This window comes from Orcinus orca, chromosome 12 (assembly GCF_937001465.1).
Source record: "Orcinus orca chromosome 12, mOrcOrc1.1, whole genome shotgun sequence".
Lineage (NCBI taxonomy): Eukaryota > Metazoa > Chordata > Mammalia > Artiodactyla > Delphinidae > Orcinus > Orcinus orca.
Genome location: NC_064570.1, coordinates 8,271,098 through 8,276,138, shown reverse-complemented (window position 1 = coordinate 8,276,138; position 5,041 = coordinate 8,271,098). Strand labels below are relative to the sequence as shown.

Below are 5,041 nucleotides of genomic sequence, written 5' to 3'. Positions count from 1 at the left end.
ATCTACACGCTACCAAACGTAAGGTAGCTAGCTAGCGGGAAGCAGCCGCGTAGCACAGGGACATCAGCTCGGTGCTCTGTGAGCGCCTGGAGGGGTGGGATAGGGAGGGTGGGAGGGAGGGAGACGCAAGCGGGAGGAGATATGGGGACATATGTATATGTATAACTGATTCACTTTGTTATAAAGCAGAAACTAACACACCACTGTAAAGCAATTATACCCCAGTAAAGATGTAAAAAAAAAAAAAAACCAGCTTTAGGGAGAGGCAGGATGTACCTAACTAGCAGGTAACATTTGCAAAGACCCTCAAAAGGCGCTATAAATAGAACATCTACCTACCTGCCTGTGCTGACTGGCACACCTGTCTCCCAGTCTCCCCCACCAACCTGACTCCGTGGCTGGCATTTCCACCTGGTGTACTTGGTGAGACAAAGGCCTATCAACAAGGCCCCAAGTAAGTTGCAAGTAGTTGCTGTGGAGGGTCGAAAAGACAGGCGCCACGAACACATTCATAAGGATAATAACAACAGTATCAGCTGAGAGCAATTCAGCACTTACTCTGTGCAGGGCATGATCTTGGTGTGGTACAGAGCGTAGTGCATCTTCCCCATAACCTTTGCTGTAGGTACTATTATTGTCCCTGTGGTACCCGAGGAGGAAACCGCAACCCGGAGGGTCCACGCAGCCAGTAGGTGGTAGAGCTGGAGTTCATTCTCCCACCTCCTCTGGGTGTAACTACCATTTAGCAGAAGCCTTGGCTCTAACTCTGGACCAGCAGGGGAAGCAGGTCCGAGGTGAACGGCACAAGCAGCCACGTTTGGAAAGGATGTGGATGGAAAATCCAGAGTAGGGTGGCTCTCTGAAGGGAGAGAAGGTCCTGCAGAGAGCAGAGGGGAGCCCAGATGGTCTGGTCTGGGGCAAACTTCCGGTGAGTGTGGCCAGACCTGGCCTGTTAGTGAACTTGTGTGTACAGTGTGCGTGCAGCGTGTGGATGTGTAAACTTAGGTCAAGGTCACCAACCTCCGGACTGTGAGCTCCAGAGGGCAGCTGTGTTGGTCCTTGCTGTGTCCTCAGTGGCTTGCTCCAATCGACAGGTCTTGGATTTAAATTTTATTTGGTCTAGTTCAATTTGAAATTATATTTTTCTTAAAAACCTAGCTGGCAGGGGCTTCCCTGGTGGCGCAGTGGTTGAGAGTCCGCCTGCTGATGCAGGGGACACAGGTTCGTGCCCCGGTCCGGGAAGATCCCACATGCCGAGGAGCGGCTGGGCCCGTGAGCCATGGCCGCTGAGCCTGTGCGTCCGGAGCCTGTGCTCCGCAGCGGGAGAGGCCACAACAGTGAGAGGCCCGCGTACCGAAAAAAAAAAAACAAAAAAAAAATCCTAGCTGGCAGAGACACATTTTTTCCCCCTCCTAAAGGTCTCATTGTATTAGTCCAGTTAATGGACAGCAGATCTGTAAGTAAACATTCTGGGCGTCCAGTGAGCTTGCGTTCACGTCAACATGCACCAGGACAATGGCCTCATGAACACGTTAGTGAGCAGCTCTAAGACGGCATTGCCACCTGACAAGTGTTTCCTTAGGTGAGATGATGTGCAGGATGCGTTCTAAGTCCAGGCAGCGTGTCTGGTCATCTGAACAGTGTGACGTAAGGGGAACTAGGAAGGGCTCTGGCAAGACCCATCACCCACTCTGGCTTCTGTCTGTGCTCGGAATTCCCACATGAAAGGTATTTCTCCTCCTAATCACCTTGCGAGCTAACTCATTAAGGCATAATCACACCTGGAGCCTTTCGTGAGGTCGGTTTTTAGCAATGCCACTGGCTGGGAGGACATGGGCCCTCTGGGCAGAGCCTGGGCTGCATGGGGACAGGGGTGGTGGTCCCCCTATTGGGGAGGGGAAATTCCCCCCTTGCCCCTCTTCAGTTCTTGTGGCTGGACGATAATAAAATGGACACAAGACAGATTAGCAGGAGGAAAAAAACACATTTTAATTCATGGGCATGGAGGTCCCATAGAAATGAGAGCGGTCAGCTTTTATACTTTTTAGACAAAGAAACAGTAAATTTGTAAGGAACTGACAGGACAAAGAAACGTAGGTTTGGGTGTCCAATTAGTGGAGAATCTAAACAGAGTTTGGGCTTGGGGTACTAAATTAAAGAAGTAGTGGGGTTTGTTTATATATATATAAACAAACTTATATGTATATATAGGCTTCTCAGCCTATATGTATATATAGGCTTCTCAGCGCTGAATTCCTTAGCTTTGGCGATAAGGATGTCCTTCTATATCTGCATGCAGGGAGAGCATCTTTCGCATGAGACGTCTATTTCTTGCTTTCAGGGACACAGAAAGGGCGGTCAGAGTATCCCGCTTGCATTGGCCGTTTCTTAAGTAACTTCAGTTTCAAAATAACCAATATGCCATTGAGGCACATTTTGGGGCGGCCTGCCCTGGGCCCCAACACCAGCATATGGGATGGTCCATGTGAATGGCCTCCCTGCCCAACATGGGATGCAATGACAATAGCTCAGGAATCTCACACTGCATTGTTTATAAACACTTTTATGTATATTATCTTAGTTTATTTATACAACTGAGAGGCAAACGTTTTAAGACATTTAACATACAAAAACAACAATAACAGTCAAAACAAAACAAAACAAAAACTCCCTGAAATTCAGAGAGGTCCCTTGGTTTTCCTGAGGTTACACAGCTGTTAGTAGTAGGATGGCTGTAGGCAGTCACCTACCTGCTGTGATTTAATGGGTTCTTCTAAATTTTCCATGTTAAATATTACATTCCATTATAACATGATCCAGCAATTCCACTCCTAGGTGTCTACACAACAGAAATGAAAATACATGTCCACACAAAAACTTGTATATGCATGTTCATAGCAGCATTATTCACACTCAAAAATGGAAACAACCCAAACGTCCACCAACTGATGAGTGGATGCACACAATGTGGTCTGTCCCTACAATGGAATATTATTCAGCCATAGAAGGGAACGAAGTACCGATGCTAGCTACAACACGCGTGGAGAACATTACGCTAAGTGAAAGAAGCCAGTCACAAACGGTCACGTATTATATGATGCCTTTTACGTGAAGTGTCCAGAACAGGCAAATCTATAGAGGCAGAAAGTAGATTAGCGGTCGTCAGGAGGTGGGGAAGATGGGGGAGTTACTCCTAATGGGTCTGGGGATTCTGTTAGGGGTGATGGAAATATTCTGGAATTAGTGATGATGGTTGAACAACTTCGTATGTGAATGATAACTCAATTTAAAAATATCTGTTTTAAAACTATGTCCCTCATTGAGTTCTTTATTCTCTGCCACATTGCCTATATTTCTACCCATCAGAGAAGCTCCTCTTTAAAAAGGCAAACACTTAACCACAGCCGTCGGTCAGTGGCGCCTTAGAGAGATTCCTCTAACCTCCCCCAAGAGGGTCAACACCGAGAGCACGACTGCTTGGAAAAGGAATCAGGGCACCAGAAAAGTAACTCTGAGGATGGAGGTGTGGATTTGGCTGACGTGGAAACCTCGAGGCAGGCCGGCGCCCGGGAGGCCGGGGTCAGGGCCGCGAGGCGGGATGAACAGTTGGGACCCTTACTGCCCGTGTTCCATGGGGGTCATTCCAGAGGACATTGGCCGAGACATTTTGAGCTGCCTCTGCTTTTCCTCTGCTGAGTCGCAAAGTTATCTACAATAGACACTTATTTTGTTATTTACCATTAGAAGAGGACCAGGATAGCAGAGCCTAGCCTGTGCCTTGAGAGGTTTATATCCAGCTCTGCCACAGCCTAGCCATGACCTCGGACAAGTTACTTCACCTCCATGCCTCCGTCTCTTCTTTGTAAAATGGTAATAATGATAGTATTTTCCCCATAGGGTTATTGTGACTATTGGCTGTGTTCTGTAACCAGAGTGCTCAGAACTTAGTGAGGGCTCTATACGTACTTGAGATTTTATAGACTCTGACCAGTAGGTGCATCTTTTTGAAAAGCTTACTGATGGAAAGAATTACATTCTCTGTTTTCTTTCAGATTGCTTCTCATTTCGCATTTCCCCATATTTGTCTCTCTGTTAACTTTGTTACAAGTTAACAAAAAGGAATGTTATACTTTGAATTATATCTTAATTCTGTGCCCCACTGGAAATAAAGTTTCCAAATGAGAGGAATTTTTGTCATTTTTAATACATTTTAAGGAAATCAGTTGTACGGGTGGAGGGTACAGAGACGTGATTTCGCGGAGCAAGGCTTGGGCTCTCCATAGCCTGTTTCTATGAAGTTTTGGAACGAGAAGCAGGCTGACCCTTAGATTTGAGCATATGACTTCTTTTCTAAGACACAGCCCGAGGGCTCTTCCACTTTCGGATTTGCAGAACGATCCGTGTAAAGCCCCAGAGCCTGACTCGGAGTTTCCACCAGCAATGCTTGGATCTCAGACAACCACCCGGCCACAGCGCTCCTTGTGATTTCAGGCCTTCTCTCATATGGAAGTGATCTTTCAGCGCTGTGATGTGTGCTGACAAGGAGTCAGGTCCCGGCAGGATTGCCACCATAAATCTGTAGGTGATCGTCACTGACACATGGAAGCAGCGGTCACGGGGTGGGCAGGGTGTCCCCAAACATCAGAGTTGGTGATGGAGGTGCTGGATCTGGGTGTCACTGTGGACTGACTCTTCATTCCCCAAATGACTACACACTCAGGGTCACAGTGAGCCAGTTTCTGGAGTCAAGCCAGCTGGGTGGCTACGAGAAGCAGAAGAAGGTGCCTGATATCAGGCCCTCGTCGGTGGAATGCTGGCTGATGAAATTACAGGCCCTAGCCTACTTTTGCTTTTACAAGATGATTTAAAAAGTTGAATTCTAACCAGTCTTTCTCTTCTTGCAAATGAGTAGTTCGTTACTAGTTAGTAATCAATTTATTGACCTTTTCCCCAAAAGGCTTGTGCAAGTATCATGGCGCATCTCCCTCACCCACTCTTCCTCACCTGACAGCAAACGTTGTTGATTTCTGCCTCCAGAATA

General features: G+C 47.1%; 1 long non-coding RNA gene across 1 annotated transcript; it reads left to right on the top strand.

Annotated features, from left to right (window-relative positions):
• Positions 1 to 1,756: 1,756 nt before the first annotated feature.
• Positions 1,757 to 4,184, top strand: LOC117196273 (uncharacterized). Its single transcript, XR_004476387.1, has 2 exons — positions 1,757 to 1,798; positions 3,367 to 4,184. It is a non-coding gene; the product is annotated as an uncharacterized LOC117196273 (long non-coding RNA).
• Positions 4,185 to 5,041: the final 857 nt, after the last annotated feature.